Source organism: Euprymna scolopes, chromosome 28 (assembly GCF_053919585.1).
Source record: "Euprymna scolopes isolate OS-2025 chromosome 28, ASM5391958v1, whole genome shotgun sequence".
Taxonomy (NCBI): Eukaryota; Metazoa; Mollusca; class Cephalopoda; order Sepiida; family Sepiolidae; genus Euprymna; species Euprymna scolopes.
The window spans coordinates 11,409,663-11,428,699 of NC_136509.1; the positions used below are offsets into that span (position 1 = coordinate 11,409,663).

Here is a 19,037-nt window from a genome sequence, read left to right on the forward strand (position 1 = left end):
CCATGGATGGTTATATACTAAAAAATATTAAACATTCTTTTTCTAAATGAATATTTACTTAAAATTTGTTTACATGTAAATGTAAACACCGAAAAATATAATTTATGAGCTTTATTTCCTTTTTAATTCTTATTCAAGTCTCGTAAATGAACGAAATTGTATTCGTTTGTATTAAGTGATCAATAGTGACTTCTGATGCTTGCCATAGAATCAGTGATGTCATCATTTTGTTCGCATTTTATAAAGCTGTTTGTAGACATTGTTTATTAATGGATATAATAAATATGACTTCAGCATAGATAATGGTAAAATTTCAAGGGAGTGACATATTTTGTTTAGATTTCATTAAATGAAATGGGCGGGGGGGGGGGCATCATATACAAAAATAATTTTCCAAATCCTCTCACTCACACAAACACTGGAAATATGAAATTGTGGGAATTGAAACTCCCAGGCTAACTCGATTGTCGCCCTTTAATTCTGATGACCGGAGAGCGACAGCCACGTCACTTTCTGTTTCTTATATTTCCGTCTCTTTTCCACTGAACTCTCGACCAGTCAACATGTAATGAAGTGCCGCTCCTGGTTGGCATCGGCCACCCAACCAGTACTCCTGACTAACCCGTCAGCCTCTCCTCAATCGCAAGTAACTTTACTCCTTTCTCAACAAACTTTTATCCTTACTATCTATATCCTTATTATTTCTCATGTATATTTATGTAAATAAATCTACATTCTTTCACTAATATATATATATATATATATATCGGTATGTTTCCGTCTCATTATGCGACCTTTTGCTTCTTAATCACTCTACCATACAATTCATTTAACTACACATGTCGACGGGATCGTCTATAACATAAACAGGCCATCCTGTCCGCTTCTACAAAATGTCAACAAAGTAGTATTGGAAAATACTGAAACCGATGTATTTTTGTTTTCTATAAAAGGAGATTGTACCATGATATTAATCAGAAATATTCAATTTTTTCTAGGAACGAAGAAGAGTATGTTCCGGTGCTACACTTAGTCTAGTGTGTCCTTGATCAATGCTGCAAAAATCCTTCTTATACAACAGACAGGAACGATAAAATTGTTGCCCTATTTATTTTTATTGAAATTTATTTTTATTTTAAAACTTATTGCAAAAAAAAAAAAAAAAATCAATTCAGTTAACATTATGTAATAAAGCTGATATCTATTCAATGTAGCCGCCTTCAGCCTCAATCACCACCTCGATACGAGTCTGGAACAGAGAGCATGCATTTTCTACAAGCACTGGCGAGAGCTCGGCAAATACTAGGCAATCAGGCTGGTTTTGGTGTCGTGGAAGATCATTTTAGTGATGTTCTCGATGCATGACCAAACATAGTCCAGCAGGTTCAGGTCGGGGGAGGAGGAACAATGAGAAAAGGGTACAAAGTCGTAACACTCTTTCTGAAGCCAAGCCTGGGTCTCTTTGAACTTGTGTGCCAATGTAGAGTCCTGCTGTCACACTCAGGATCAGCCAGCAACCATCTGATGGCACCAGAAGATCACACTCTTCAGCACATCCAGGTACACTTTGGTGTTGACTTTTTAAGCCGACTTTGAAGATGCGAGGTAGCATGATGTGACTCACTTGAAACCACATCAAAGGCCATAACTGTGGCCGGAAACTTTGTTGAGCTGTGCCCTCAAGCATTAAACTATCTGGATTTGCATTTTGAGGGTGCTGGTAATGGTGTTATTGTCATAACTTGGATCGGTAGAAAGCAGTTGTACAGTGGCGCATCTCCGGTCTTGCTCGTTGAACATAGTGTCACTTTAAGACATGATAGAAGGATCTTGAATCACTTTTGGGATTTGTACCCAACTGGCCAACTAGTACATGGTTTGCAAAAAAAAAAAAAAAAAAAAAAAAAAAAAACGGTTTTCAAATGGAAACGAAATAATGTCTTTTTCTAGGACGACAATTTTACTGTTCCACCTTTTATCTGTTTTGGTGCTACACTTAGTCTAGTGTACCCTAGATCAATGCTGCAAAAAAAATCCTTATACTAAAAAAAATAAACCATAAATAAATTTAAAAAAAATAATTCTTCAGCATTAAATAACTCAAAAGGGTTAATATGCTGGTAAAATAAACCAACTAAAACTAACCTAAACCAAATCAAGGCTTTTTTTTTCTTCTTTTGTTCCAAGCCAAAGTTCTTCCAGTTTGGGGACAGGAGAATGTTTCCCACATTAAAAACCGACCTTGTGTCAAAATTTGGTCTTGTGGGGAGGCAAGAACCATGTTAAAATAACATTATTTAAAACCCATTCTTAACACAGTAGTTCCATCTATTTAATGAACACAACTACTGATAAAAAAAAAAAATTTGAAAATGTAATGGCTAAAAATGAGTTAGAATACACAAATCGAAAGGAAAGGGTTATTTTATTTAGAACTAGTGAGGGGGAGGGGCATTGCCCGGTTGTAAAATATGCTTAAATATATTTTAATTCATGTAGATTTTGTATTTATTATTACAGAACCAATTCTTTAATATTAGATTGTACCCAATATTTTATAGCGATTTCCCAAAATTTAAAAATAAGATTTGATCCATCAGCTGGAATCAAAAGAAACATTTAGAACTGCAGCCGTTTCCTACCATTTGAGCTATCCACAGATAAGACTTAAAATTAAACCACTTCAAGCTATGAATGAATTTGCACATGCACAAAAGTAACAGAAATATATCAACAAGTTGAAATGAATATTTTGCTTTTCAACTTGCCAACATATTTTTGTACGTGTTATTCATTCATCCAAACAAAGATTTTACTCGTTATAAACCATCCTTGGTGTATGATTTATATTTCCTGTTCATTTCAGTGTTTAAGAGTTTATCAGTTAAATATTTTCACACAGACATATATATTGTTTTATTTATATAGAAAACAAAATATTGATTCTCCTCTAAATATGTCATTGGGTAAACATAATACATTTTAAACATCAAGAAGCTATATATATATATATATATATATATATAAGATAAAAAATTTTTGAAAAAGATTTTTTTTGTAGTTTTGTTTTTTAATATGGGAGAATTTTGAACAACTACCAAAATTTTTGTACAATTTAGGTAAATTGAATAGACTTGTACCCTTGGCTAGATGATATGATTTAATTGATGTCAATAGTTGTGTCTCTAAATCTACATGCAATGATTAAATAACACGCGTGCACACACACATATGCACACTTAAACGTTGTAATGCATATAGTCACTTATTGTTAAGCAAAGTAATTCAATCGATTAAGTCTCAAAGTATCTAAAAAAATTTATATTTGAGTTGAAATTTTGTATAATGCATCAGAATACACAAATTAAAAGGAGAAAGCTATTATTTAGAAAACAAAATATTCACTCCTCTAAATACGACATTGGGTAAACAAGATACATTTTAAACATCAAGAAGCTATATATATATATATATATATATATATATATATTCAAGATAAAATTTACACGTTATGCTAAGAAGCAAAGCATTTCACACAAAGAATTACATTGCACTTTTAGCAAGAAGTTAATGACTTACTATTGCAAGACTCAGACAAATTCATACGTCATCGAATAAATAGAATTTTAGCAAATTTTACAATAATTTTTAAGAGGATTTCAATAACTCTCGGATAGTTGTTGATGAACATGGATGAATTTTATCCTTTCTTCAGAATAATTATAAAGTAAGTAGTATCATTATATACTAGCAGGACCTGTGGAAATTCCACAGGGAACTCATATATAATATATTGATGTTGGCATTCTGTAAACACTAATATTGTTGTAGCTCTTATTAAAACTGTATAAATATTTATCTAAGCTAGCAGGGACGCCCGGCATAGTCCGGTCATAAAGTACACTTAAATATATTTTAATTCTTGCAGATTTCGTATATATTATTATAGAGCTAATGTTCTATCGATTTTTTATATATTATAAAGTTGCGATTTCAAAAATAAAAAATATATCCATATGACATGGGTGCATCAGCTTGAATCAAAACCAAACACATGAAATATATATAACTTGAGTTCCTTCAGCTGAAACCAAAACCAAAACTTATGAAGAATTCTTAGTAAAATTATTTATTACAAGAAATGGAAGTACATAATAATTAAACAACCCGAATGTAAGCGTGACACAGAAAATAACACACACTATCGTATTAAAATATAGATTATCTTATAGATTTAAAAAGAAATTATTTGGTGTCCTATTTCCAAGTAAGTGGGAACTAATGGGACCCTGATAGGTACAATCAATCCTCTGGGTCAGAATGACACTATACACGTTGAAGGACACACAGCACTATTTGACATATAATAGATCAAACTATCCTAATACGGACATAACCTGAAATAGTTTTATCAGTGAACAGAGTTCAAGCAACAACTGACTAGTTATTGTAGCCTGTGAGTGTCATCTCACTGAAAAGTTGAGCACTGCATTCCAGAAATTCTTTAATGACGATCTCATCAGCACCATCATCCTTGCACACCTACCGTTCTTCTGCAGCAGCCCAATTCAATTTCGGTCTCTTTTCATTTACCAGCAGATCTCTAGATTTCTATGAAACAGTTGATGGAAGCAAGCACTAAACGACCCTTGTCATTCAAAAATGTATTTGCCTCATATAAACAAAAAATCGTTGCCATCGATAAAATATTGTTTCATTTCAGACAATTTTACAAAATTTTTTTAAAGAGAGACGAGGGGTCGAAAAAAAAAAAAAAAAAAAAAAAAAAAAAAAAAAAAAAAGAGATGTCCGGTATTATTGGCCAAACTCCAATTTCTGCCCCATCGTCGCAATGTTGCATTCCTGTGCCTGTTTTACAAGTACTTTATTGGAATGTGGTCTGATGAATTCAAAACACTCATGCCCCTTCAACGGAAATATTCCCGACTAATCAGACAAGCAAAATTCCACCTCTTCACTGTTGAAATCCCTAGATTTTGGAAAGCCTTCTACTCTAATAGTTTCTTCCCTCAGATTGCTAGACTTGGTAATTCCCTCCTTATTGCCTGCTTCCCTGACTGTACTGACATACAGAAGTTAAAACACTTCCCACAATCCCATTGTTAGACACGATCCCAAATAGGATCCTTACATTTCAGGTGACTATATCTCGTTTGAGTTGAAGAGTTTTTATATATATAATAAACCAGAGATATTTAAGATAAATTATAATAAAATCAAAGTGACACACACATTTTAAAATGATCAAAAAAATTGTAAAATTTTACATGTAATCAAATGCATGGCCATTGAACCTGTAACAAGGAAAAGGAGGTGAAAAAAAGCTAACATGTTGTCACAGCCACGACCACTTATGACGTCATAGGTCTTTGAAAGAACATTTTATAAATGTACGTGGAGATTGCTAGGCATACAACTTACAAAAATGTTGATGCAAAAACTGGCGCCTCCTTGCAAAAGCAGCCCAGTTGACCAGCACAGAATGAATCTTTTCGGACAATTTTTTTAGATATTTTTCATCCAAGAGATTGATCTTTCTAACGATACCAATTTTGTCATGATCCGATGTGTCTATCAAAAGTCTGTCGTACATTTATAAAACGTTATTTCGAAGGCCTGTGACGTCATAAGTCATCATGGCCATGACAGCTAGCATGTTGGCTTTTTTCACCTCCTTTTTCTTGTTACAGGTTCAATGGCCATGCATCCAAACATTGCATTAATGTGGATATGCTCTATGGGTCGATACTTTGATCTTCATGATGCACTAGTTTCTGAGATGAGTATATTTACTGAGGATTCCATGCTCTAATTCCACTTAAAGGCGTGGTTGAGATCTTACAAAGATCTCTTGGTTAGAATGTATGAGATAGCGGGTGAATGTTTAGAATCCTCGGATAGACCAAAACGATAAGAAAATTAAAAAAAAAAAGACGTAGGCAAATCTGGCGCACATCCAAAGTTATGGTTGAATCTTTAGAAAAATGACCTACATAAAATAGCACCAAAACTGGATGGTTACATTTCATACTACCAAGACAAAACTCCTTTTCTTTAATTATGAGAGATCTTACCAACCAGCAATTATGGTTTTTTGCAACTTTCACCTCAGGATCCCACTTCCCAACCAGCAAAATTCCACCCCTTCATTGTAGAAGGGTCTCAGGATGCTGGAAAACTTTCTACTCAAATAATTTCTTTCTCTGAAATTCCCTCCTTGCTCCCCCAACTGTACAAGCATGTAGAAATTTAAATGTAATGTGAACAAACATTTTACTGAACAACTAAGCCCCATAATCACACTAGCTCCACACATCTCATTGGCAATATGTCTTCTTCGATGTGAATAAATAGAAAACAAATTAGACACTTGTAAACATTGGATTAAAAAACTTCAGATTTCCTTAAAATAAAATTTCAAACAGAAATCTAAATATTTGGATCTTGTAATTAATACGATTCTTCACCGAATTATCGTACAAACACAGTATAAAAAGAAAACAAGTGAAATATGCATGGTCCCATGTGAGTGCACAGTGAACGAAGCATAAAACAATGACTTAGTTTAGCATTTGCCCCCCATTTAGCCCCAAAAGTCCCCAGGGGACGTCAAATCCTGATAAAAATGAACAAATGGTGCAGTTTTAAGCCTTAACATATGTAAATTTGAGTTCTGCAGCATGCAAAAAGAGATGACTAAGTCGATCATTTGCCCCCCCCCCATTTAACCCCAAAAGTCCCCAAGGCCTTAACATATTTAAATTAGAGTTCAGCACCATGCAAATTAGCCCTAAAAGAGCCCCTGGGGCACACCCAAGAGTTATCGCGAAATATAGACAAACAAAATTATAAAAATCAGTTAGTTACAACTTTTCAGAAAGTTTTATAAAAATCCAAAGCATCAATTTTTTTTAATAAGCATAAAAGTGTCAATTTTAGACATTTTAACCCGAAAGGCACCCCTAGGAGGACAACCAGAGTTTTCCTGGAAAATCCACTCTGTTACTTTTTTTTACTCATATCATGTTTAATGTTTGTGCAAAAGTTAAAAAAATTCCAAGGTGTAGTTATTGGAAAAAGTGCAGACAGACGAACGGACGAACAGACAAGGGTGAATTTACAGGTCCAGCCTCCTTTTGTTGGGGGGGGGGGGGGGGAAATCGCAAAAATAAATATAACAGTAGGATAATTTAAGACATTAAAAATAGCAAGAACTATAAAAAAAAAAAAAATTGGAAAACACTGATTTCACTTACAGAGTGAGATTTTTGTTTTTAAGAATAAATTCTTAATTTTTATGGTAGGCACTTCTAAACATTTTTTTCATAAAGAAATTACTGCATTAGCAAGAAGACAGTATTCTCAGAGATTAAATGAGAAAACCTATGACTTGTGTGATCAGCTAATAACCATGTTTTTTTATTTTTAAATTTATCTTAAATTTTCAGCACGGGCTGCAAAGTGAGCATTCAACATTGATTACGCAGAACTGGTGCGATATGATTTGAAATAAATTTGTGTAAATTTAACCCCTTCAAAACATACCTAGTATTTCCCTGAAATCCATAAGAACCAATGTGCACTCCTGCTCCGAACCCACAACCCCTTGATATTTCTATTAAAAATAACAGCAGTTCAGAGACCAGTCAAAATGCGGATTTTTTTAATAAACATTTAAATTCTAATTTTTCATCCATATAAAAGTGTTCATTTGGAAAATATAGACTTTTTTTCTCTTCCCTGCAACCTCTTTCCCACAGAAAAGATGTTGCGAGCCTATCTCTGATTTATCGTTATTTTCTTGGTAAGTGCTCATCTGAGCTTCAATCCAGCTTTCACGAAAAACACTCGTCTAGCCAAAACCACTATCAATAATTTCCCACACTCTTTATCTGTACCTAAAGCTAAATGTAGATTCCATGAACAAAGCTTCTTTCTCAGAACTGCACACCTGTGGAACTCTTGTTTGCCTGCTTTTTTCTTCAAGTCCAATGTAAACAAGTTCTTGATGAACCGTCCCCTTAAGTAATCCAATTTACAAAATTTCCACTACTTATGTTTACTACACTATAATCCCATTGATTAATATATACGCATTAACCCTTATCCTCGACTGGCCTCCAGCCCTTGATAAGTGGTGACTCTTTTGTAAAAACACATAGCATGTTGTCACGGGCGCAGTTTTCTGTTCTTATCAAAGATTGAGCTTTTTTTTTTTTTTTTTTTTTTTTTTTTTTTTTAAAGACCACTAGAATAGGACTTTAAAAAAATTTCAATCTTCAATCAGAACAGAAGAAACAGAGGTGACAACATGCTGCGGAAAAAATGTCTACATTGTCCTCATGAAGACTCTTATATAGGTCAAAAATTAGAATTTTAATAATTATGTTTACTAAAAAAAATTGTTTAATTGTATTTTCATTAGTTTCTAAACAGTTACATTTTTTTCAGTGCATTCAAACAGTGGAAATACTTTGATTACTATTTCTATTATTGTTTTCAGTTTAAAATTAAAAAAAACATTTCCTTTGTACAAATGTGTGAAATGCAAGCTTTCCACAATAATGCTCTCCTTCCCTTTGGTAATGTATTCAGAAATAGGATGGCATTTATTTTTTGTAAATATCAGAGTGAATAGTTACATTTTTTTTTTTTAGAAAGCCAAAACGATTTTTTCTTTGAATAAATATTTCAAAATATGAAGCAAGCTTTCACCTCCAAGGAGGCTTTTTCAAGCGATTTCGTTTAGCATTTTTTTTTTCTTTTTCAGAGATGCAAAAATCTCTGAATGTTGTATTTGATAATCTTGTACTACCTTCTCTAATCAACATAAAATAGTTTCAGAATATATATAATCTCCTTCCAAAACCCTACGAAGAGTTTGTAAATAAAACAGACCAGAACCACAATATATTTTTACAATAGCATAAACATGACTTTATATTATTATTTTTTTTTAATTTTCTTATCAGTTTGTTCAAGCTGGGGATGGGGCATCCTACCGAATGCCAAACATTCACCTGCTAACTTTAGATATTCCAACTGACAGATCTTTTTAAGATTCTGACCATACCATTTGTTTGAATCTCTTTTGCACTTGGTTCACCGGGTATATTTGCCAGGTAATTTTTTAAATTCTTTTTCACGAGTCCAGTTGCTCCTAGAATTAAAAGGAATGATAGAGAGTTTCATAAGATTCCAGTTTCTTTTCATGTCATACATAAACCTTGGTATTTCATTATCTTTTCTTTTTTAGCTCCGTTTAGCCCAGCATCATTGGATTAACTAACTTCTAAGGTTGCTTATTTTCCTTTCCCCCCCCCCATATCACTGTCAGATCTAATAGCTCCATTTTCTAAATATGTAACTGTAGTAATTGCATAGTCAGAGGATGGTGTATGACTTATTTCCAACTGTTCTTTCTGGTAAACATGTTCCAATGACTTGCTGCTGCATTCGACATTCAACTTTTTACAGATCGTCCAGTGGAGATATTTACACACTGCTCCTGTGTCGCATCATATAGTAGCCATCCCCCCAACAGAACCTTACAGCTGGAGGTTAGATGGTCCACGCACTACTTCTGTGTGCCAGAATCTGCACTTGTTGTCATTGTTTAGACCACTTTTCTTTTTTTTTGTTTTAAACATTAGTCATGAGGAATACAGCAACTTAGAAATAAAACCATTTTTAAAAGTCACTTGGTGTTTCATTTATAAAGTTTGCAAAGAATTAAAAAACATTTTTTTTTTTCAAACTTATTTACTTCAAACAAAGCATCTTGCCACCAAGATGTAAGGAGCTTCTTTGATTAAGAAAACAAATTTATAGGAAGCAATCTAAATGGAGTGTTGTGTAGCAAGTTTTTATTTACATTAAATTTCTGAATGCTGGTACAGTCAGGGAAACAAGTTATTAGAACAGGTTTTTCAGCACCTATGGACCTTGAAACTGAACGGATCAAATTCAGCTGTTAGTTGGGGGCATTTGCAAGCACTGCAAGTTCAGAATATTTATAAAACACACACACAGGGATGAAACATTTCGGTGATGAGACAGAGGCTAAAGATTGAGGGACCTATAAGATTAGAGATTTTTTTTGCTCCCTGTCCAAAAAGGAGGAGCCTCATAGTCTGTGCACAAAGCGAATGATGGCTTTACAGATATAGGATACTGGCAGGTAGGAGTAATTTTTTAACCTGGGAGAGGGAGACCACTTTCTTTGCAACACACTTGTCAATATCTTCTTCTATAGTATTAAGTTTAATTCATTTTGCCTGTGAATGTTAAGTCAAAGAGTTTAAACTTTGGTCAATTTGTGGTTGGGAAGATTTCACATAATTGTTAAACAAATGAAGCTTTGTCTTGGTAGCATTAAATATAACTATCCATTTTTGGCTCCATTTCACTCCAAACTGAAGGTCATTTTCTAAAGATTCAACCATTACCTTTAATATGCAAGTGTCCAATTTGCCCGTAATAGCGCATTATGTCATCAGAAAACATACCCATCTCATATACAATTGCATCAGGAATAATACAGGTTCAAATGTCGGCCTTGGGGACACATCTACATTAATGTGATGCTCAATGTTCCCAAAATTAATAAATAAAAAAAAAAAAAGTGATTGAGGTTCATTGTAAACGTATTGATGGAAAGTGGAGCATTATCAGTTGAAAACAGAAATTGAATTTGACACCAGATTTTTCATTAATTTATACGCTGTTAGAATCATACGGATGATTTTTATTTACTCATTTGTAATTAAATGAAGATTTTTTTTTTCTTTATTCATTCGTTTACAATTAAAGTAAAACGTTTTCTTTCTACTTTGTGAAGATGATTAAATGAATTTTGGAATTCGTTACATTTAACAGCAAAAAATGACCCATTAGCATATATTAAAAAAAAAACAAAAAAAAACTATCAAACAAACGCAACAGGAGAATGAAAATACCACTAAATGTCAAAGCGTTTCTCAACGAATTGCAAATGTTTCGGAACTTTTTAGATGAGGATTAAAGAGTTGCATTATTTCAATTATTCAGACTACTATTCTCATCTAAAGTGTTATTTCTACAATGTAAATGTAATCTATAACTCATTTGAGATATATCTTGTCAAACTGGGATCGGAGGTGGGGGAGCTTCCGGTTACACAGGAATTGTGGAAATAACATTTAAGATGAGAACAGTAGTTAGAATAATCCAAATAATTCAAAATGAGAAGAATGTGCGAATGTTGTCAAAACAGGAGGCAACTCAAGAAAAATAAACCAGAACTTTAAACAATTTTCGGGAATACCAATTGCTATAAAAAAAAAAAAATTTTTTAAAAGTAGCTTTACCAGTTGTCAATATTGGAAGACTTAAAAGGATGTTTCCAAAAGAAACAAATTAAACATTTCAGAGGACTTAATTCTCACTAAAATAGAAGAGAAAGTAATTCAACAACAGATTATTCGTGAAGAACATTTGCAAAAGCTAAATGAACGGTCGTTCGTGAAGTGTAAATCAAAGGTTGAAGCTCAAAAACGACAGTGCAAAATATCTGTGCCCTGCCACACAAAATATGTGCATATTATTACATCATAGCGTAAAAATTACCAATCACTTTCAAAGGATTACTAGATGTATTATTTGGATTTATCAAAACAATTCTAATCTTGAGCGTTTCAATCAATGTAACATCAATTTTCACATGCAAAAGTCACTATGTTCTAACCTTTTCTCCTTGCCAAACATAGCGACTTTTACACCTGAAGAAGTTAGATCGACCGAAACATTGTATAGATAACACTCAAGATGAAAACAATTGTCCGATTAATACAAATACAATCATACCTTGTCTCAAAAATTTTAAACTGCAATTGCTATATGTAATTGTATGAACTCATGTTTGGCCCTAATATTGATTCCAAATGAGCCAAAAGGCAGTTAATATCGTCTAACAAATAAACGATTATATATCTCATATTTTTACTTAGTCTTTCACAATTGAAATTGACCTAATTTGCACTTAATCATCAAAAAGGTTAAAAATTGTCCCTGAAAGCAAAATTTGTATAACTTTATGGAAAAAAAAAAAAAAAAAAAAAAAGGCAAATTCAGGCAATGAAGTTTTATGAATCGCAATATATTAAATGCTTGAATTTCAAACGCAAAACGTCTCAAGTATTTTACAAAGATTTTTTAACTCAAACTTTAAATTTGCTTTGAACTAATGGAATTACACGCTTCAATTATAGATTACAACGCACTAACCCTCGTAGCAAATTTGAGGATATCAAGTCCTCAGGTTGTTTGCAAAAGCAACCTTAAATTGTTTATAAAGATAAACTTTTTGTGTGATCAATTGTCTAAATTAGGACATGTTGTTCCAAAGTTATTTTCACTTAAAAATTATCGATTTTTATCAGATTTATGAATTTGTCTAAATTTATGATTAAATTTTACAAAATCTTGTTTTTTTAAATTTTGGTGAGCTTTAAGTAGTCATAAAATTACTTCCATTAAAACTATTACGCTAGTTTTGGAACGATTTAATTAAATATATTACGCTAGTTTTGGAACGATTTAATTAAATATATTACGCTAGTTTTGGAACGATTTAAATATATCCACTAGATAAAAAAAAAAAAAAAAGTCTGAAATGAAATCATGAAAGTTAAAAACTGGTTTATCCACCCCTGGACACACCGAGATGCAATGTTTAAATATACAACTATTTAATGTTAAGTATTGAGCATGTTTTTTGCAATTTAAATTCTATTCCCTCAGGAAGCATTTTTTTTTTTTTATATTAATAGAATCTCTTACAATGAAACGTGAAGTGAACAACAGAAAACATTGTTTGGAATAAACAGCTTATTTTGTGAATTACTGCATTTAATTATGTTTAATCGGCTGTTTTCACTAGTAGAAAAAAAAATTTTTTGAGCCTTCAAATAATGTTCAGCCATCACAAGAGAATATGCACCATTTCAAGGCTTTTATATGATGATATAGAAGTTAGAAAAGCATTTCTAACAAGGCATGAAAATTGTTAAACAAAATGTTTTTACTATAGGCTTTAAAAATAAAAGGTACAAGATTCAATTTGGAATTTATTTATCTTCAAAGTGCACTTTTATAAATTTTACAAAGTAAGGTAAAAATATTTAATTTAAATTGAATCAAAAAATTACCTTGGATTTATTTTATGTAATGTACATTCTGTTGCACTTAAAAAAAATCATTGAAAATTTTATATCTATATCAATAATTGCTAGATGAAAGATAATGTTTTTAAATTGCAACAAAATGTACATTACATGAAATAAATCCAAGGTAATTTTTTGATTCAATTTAAATTAAAATTTTATACCTTTGTAAAATTTATAAAAGTGCACTTTGAAGATAAATAAATTCCAAATTGAATCTTGTACCTTTATTTTTAAAGCCTATAGTAAAAACATTTTGTTTAACAATTTTCATGCCTTGGGTGAAATGCTTTTCTAACTTGTATCTGATCTTTTTAAGATTATATTTGAAAACTCTCCTTCTCTCTATTTCAGTTTGTATTTCTCCTCACACCACAACTCCTTTTTTGCAACTCCCTCTTTGTAATACAGGTCTGAATAATGAGAAAATCTGAATTTTTTTTAACAAAAACTTTAAAATAACGTTTTTAGATTCAATTTTTTAAAACTTCTTTCAGAATAGAAAATCTTTAAAATTTAATAAGTAACATAGTTCATATAGGTTTCATTAACAAATATTCAGTACATAACGAGAAAAATAGAGATGAAAATTTCAAAAGGAGTGTACAACTGGTTACGCTCAATAGTAGTCCTCGCCAGCGAAAGTCTTTCTTATTGTTATTCTATTATTTAAAACATTTTGTGCCCTGCTCTTTCGCGCGAGGACTAATATATTTACAGTTTTGTTATCTTCAGTAAGACCATATTGCGCACTGCCATGAGCATTCTTATGACAGTTTTCTAAGCCTTATTACTTCCGTGCTAGCTCACAAATTGGAAACAGGGGTTTTGTTTTGTGACAATCATCAACGCTAGAAAATGGCCTTACAGGATCAACAGGCTCCCTCTATACAATTTGGTTTTTCAACAGAGCTCACCCGCCCCTAGATGAATCGTCTTAACCACAGACAAGGAACTCCATCTACCCTCTGTCTGGTAATCCTCCAGAATATCAGAGGGAAGCTAACAGATGCTACACCTTGCCCAAGGGTAGCCTTTACATAATCACACACACTAGTTTGTTGTTGTTTTTAGCAATAAAACAAATTAATGAATTCAGATATTTATGGCAAAGAATTTTCTCAAATGCTAGTGGAAGTCATCTAACTTCCACAATGTATATATGCACTTTTTTTTTTTTTTTAAATATAATTATCCACAGACATGTGTTTCGTTGTGTATACAACTCTTTGCTGCAGTCTGGCACCAGAAGCAACTATGGTTGTGATTTCAAATATCTTCAAATTCAGCCACACTAATGAGACATGAAGACGGCGAAATGCATGCCTGTAAACATAAATATGAGAGATGCGTGTGTATGGACAAGGCTTATCGCATGGAAAACAATACTATTAAGAAGCATTAATAGAACATAGGATCAAAGTGTAGTATTTATTCTGTCAAGCATTTTCCTAAGTTGGGTTGAGAATCAAATATCAAGTTGTCAGATGCAATGCTTTAGCGATCTAACTTCTAGAATCCAACTGACACGCACTGATCTAATACATTTTTGATTGAAAACAAAACATCAAAATCTTCATAATGAGAAAACACGGGTAATAGTTCAGCAATTTTTATTCTGGAGATGTTACTGACGCTGGGTATTAGTTCGAACCAAATCATTTTTTTTTTTTTTCATAAAAAAAATAAAAGAAAAGAAAAAGTTACGGACTTTTAAAATTAAAAAAAGCAATTCTTGTTTTCAATACATAAAATTGTATTTTTTCTAAATAATGATATTCCAGAATAGCTTACAAGGTGTGAAAAAATAAATAAAGACAAATAAATGTTACTAAAGGCAAGTTAAGTTATTCTTATACGTATTTGGATAAGTTTTGTGATTTAACTTATTTTAAAGTGTTTTTTTTTAATTAAAAATAAAAGGTAGTGTAAAGTTTGAGGAGTTTAACTGAAAAACAAAATGGTCTCCTTAGAGACTTAGTTGAGTTGATAATCGCTCACAAATCGAAAATTAAAATACTGGTAGAACATATTTTGGCTTGATTGGTGATATATATTGGATGCGTTTCTATCAGTAATTTGTTTAAATTTAGATTTTTCAGTGATTATCACGGCTGGACTGACACTACGATTTTGTTGTTCGTTCTAACTCGACAGGTTTTACATTAGCTGTATTTTTAACTTAAAGAAAGAAAAAAAACACTTTAAAATAAGTTAAAACAACAAAATAAACTTATCCAGATAGATAGATTAACTTAGCTTACTTTTGGTAATATTGAATTGTTGTATATTCATTTTTTTTTTTTTTCATCATCCCAATTTTTGCTTTGTTAAGCATTCTTGAAAAAGAATTGCTAGATTTAAGAATGAATGGAGAGCGTGGTATATTCCCATTTTTCTTCTGCTTATTTTCGTTAAAGTTAAAGCATTCAAAATATTCTCGGCCATGTTGGGTAACAGAATTATGTAAAAATATGAACTACAGAGAGATTAGAATAAAAGCTCCAAAGTTTTGAAAATTAAATTAATTCAAATATCCCCGACCTACTCGATTGCCAACAAAGTCGCACCTCTTCATTATAAAAGTTCAAATTTGCAGCTCTAAAAGTCTTTTTTTACTCGGATTGATAACTTTTGGAATTCCTCTCCCTGCTTCGCCAACCATACCAACATGCAGAAATTTTAATGTAATGTTAAACATCTTGCTGCCCAACTCCCCACCTAGGTTGCTCTCATAAATCTGATCCCTATCACAGTAGTCCCTAACGTTTCAGTTGCAATATGCTTTATTTGAAGCAAACATTAAAAAAATAAATAAGGAGTCATTCCGTGTAAAATGTTAATCTACTTTTACCCATTGAAACTCGAGAAATGCACGATTAAAATGTGTAAACATTCAATGAAAAAAAAAATCAGCATGGCTGCCAGTTTCCATTTCGCAGACCAAATAGCAGCCTTGACCTTGCGATTAAAAATCAAGATTGAGTTAAACGGAACGAATAATCGATGGAACAACTTCGGTGAATCTATTTAGTTCGTATCTTTATGAATTTATGTGGAGAGAGCGAGTGGCACCAATAAAGTCGGCGAAATCATAAAATTTATTTTTCGGTTTCGGGGCACCACACACCACTACTACACCAGTGACACCACCATAAGACTTGACTGGCAAACTTGCCAATTTAAATAAACTCTGAAAATCATTATTGACTGTCAAAAGCTGTAAAATAAAGCATATTTACGATCAATTTTAACGAATTCTTTAATTTGTGTATTCGTGGCCATGGGAAATTTGAAGCGTTTCTTAAATTGGCAGATAGAAAGTAATTCTGATACTTATGCATTTAAATACACAATACTGTTTAAAAAAGGGTAAAACTATACAAACACCGTGACAGCGAATTAACCCTACCCCTAACCCTAAACCCAATCCTAACCCTAACCCTGTCACGGTGTTTGTATAATAATACCTAAAAAAGAAAGAGTATATTGCAGTATAGACAAAAAAAAAGATCAAAAACAAATATATATCAAATAATTGTTACCAAAAGCAAGATAACTTATTAGTCTACTTACTCGGATAAAGGTCACGGTGTTTTTTTTACAAAAAGTATTTTGCAACATAGATTTAAAAAAAAAAAAAAAAAAAATCTATCAAATAATTGTTACCAACGGCAAGACAAGTTACTCTTCTACCTACTTGGATAAATGTCACGGTGACATTTATTGAGTGCCCCCCCCCACCTCAATATTTTGTTTAATTTTCGGTTTTTGAGTGATTTTCTAGGCCTCCCAGATGATCATCTAACGTCAGTTATTTTTTTTTCTTTCTAATTTTAAATTCGACGCCACTTGCATTTCAAAGTAATTAAACGCTTTAAAATAAGTCACAGCAAATACCGATATATATATATATATATATATATATATATATATATATATATATATATATATATCGGTAGGTAGAAAAGTAACTTATCTTGCCTTTGGTTGTTTTCGTGATCACTTTTTCGTTTTGTTGTCTGTAGTGGAACATGCCCCCCCCCCCAAAAAAAAAAATTAAGTAGATACTTGTGCAGTTTACGAATTGACTTTTTCTTCTTTTTTTTTTAGATAAGGTTTTCAAATTCAATATTTACGATATATTTTGCTTAAATACAAAGTACAGAATAGTTAACAAAGCACCGCCCTCCCCCATGTTAAAAATGACTTTCTAAATAACGTTGTTTCGGCAAGATCCGTAAACAGTACAAGTACTATTAACTTTATTTTGATCTGGATTAAAATTACGGTACTTATGCAGAATACGGACCAAGCTGCAATATTCTTCGCATGGGGGAGGGCGTTTACAATTTGATAAACAAAATTTATCGTAAAAATTTAATTTAATTTGCAAATTCGATCAATGTGCACTGCACTGGTTGTCCAACCGCCAAAGGGTGTTTATTCCGAAAGCCGTTCTTAACATGAGAAGTGGGGGGGTATTCTGAAAGGCATTTTCTTATTTTCAAACTCCCCGTAATCAACTTCTTAAAAGGTAAGTACTCGGGTGGTCCCCCACCCCCAGTGCACTTTCACAGAAAATCCTATCTAAAAAAAATATAGTACAGTCCGTAAACTGCACAAGTATTAGTTATTTATTTATTTATTCTAACCAAACATTATTGGGCATTTTAAACAAGAGCCAACAAAAAAAAACAAAAGGGAGGGTGAAAGAAAGAAATATATAACAAATAAATTTATTGGGAAAGTAACGATCGAGACTTAAAAATTTTGTAAATTTCTTCAAGAAAAAAGAAAAAACGAAAAATATGACAAAAACGTAGACGTCGTCTACCAAGATGAAAAAAAAATGTTTAGATGCTTTTGATGCAGTCCACAAAAATCGATGATATTAAAACGAATGATTAACGATATTTGATGATTGTTCATGCGAATAACATTGCTTTATTTTGATTCATTTAAATATTTTAATTCTTTTAAATTTAAAGGAGCTTCGCCATTTTTTTATCTTTTTTTTTTTTTTTTTTTTCTGGAAACGCAAAATGGCTACAAGAAAACAACTCACGACGATGAAAGAGGAAACTAACGGAGGAGGAAAAAAAAACAAACAAACGATGGATTAAATAGAAACTGTTTAAAGCTAGTCAAGTAAATAAATATTAAAAAGATAATTTTTAAGATTAATAATAAAAAATAGAAAATGCTGATAATAAAACTCACGTGTTTTTTATAAACTGGTTTGTGTGTGTTATTTTTTTGCAGAGAGATTCGATTGTCGCTCGATGCATAGAAAAGAAGCACCGATCTCTGTTATAAAATGGCGTGGCCGAATGATCATTCCCTCTATCGTGACGGCGAGGAAATGCAGTGGAAAGTCCTGGTAGTTTAGAAACGGTAATATGAAAGAAAATTACAAATGTTACGAGTAAAAATAACAGCGACTAGATTTTTAAAAATTCAGACGAGACCAAGCGGCCATGAAAGAATGTCACTTCCGGTTTAGAAGAGAAGACGGTGGATTTATATAAAGTTAGGAATCAAATGAACGACGGAACGAAATAGTTAGCTAAACCATATTATTTATTGCTATTTATTATTTATAAATGTTCTGTTTATCTATTCAAATATAATTAGTTGACTTTTATTATGTACTTTAAATTTTCAAAAGATTATAAGTTTTAAAAAGTATATTATAGTAGAAATTTATTGCAGTTACTGGACTTTTCTGGAAGCGCTGTAACATCGTAGGGATTTCATAAACGTGAATACGTTTCTATTTTTTCAAATAACCATTATTCATACCAGACAGAA

The 19,037-nt window shown here is 32.1% G+C and overlaps 1 protein-coding gene across 4 annotated transcripts in view; it reads right to left on the reverse strand.

Annotated features, from left to right (window-relative positions):
• Positions 1-18,770, reverse strand: part of LOC145249455 (uncharacterized) — a 146,593-nt gene extending 127,823 nt beyond the window's left edge. For all 4 annotated transcript variants that reach the window (XR_013863533.1, XR_013863531.1, XR_013863532.1 and 1 more), the window contains exon 1: positions 18,447-18,770. The gene's annotated coding sequence lies outside the window, so the exon portion shown is untranslated. The remainder of the gene's footprint in view (positions 1-18,446) is intronic.
• Between the last annotated feature and the right edge of the window lie 267 nt (positions 18,771-19,037).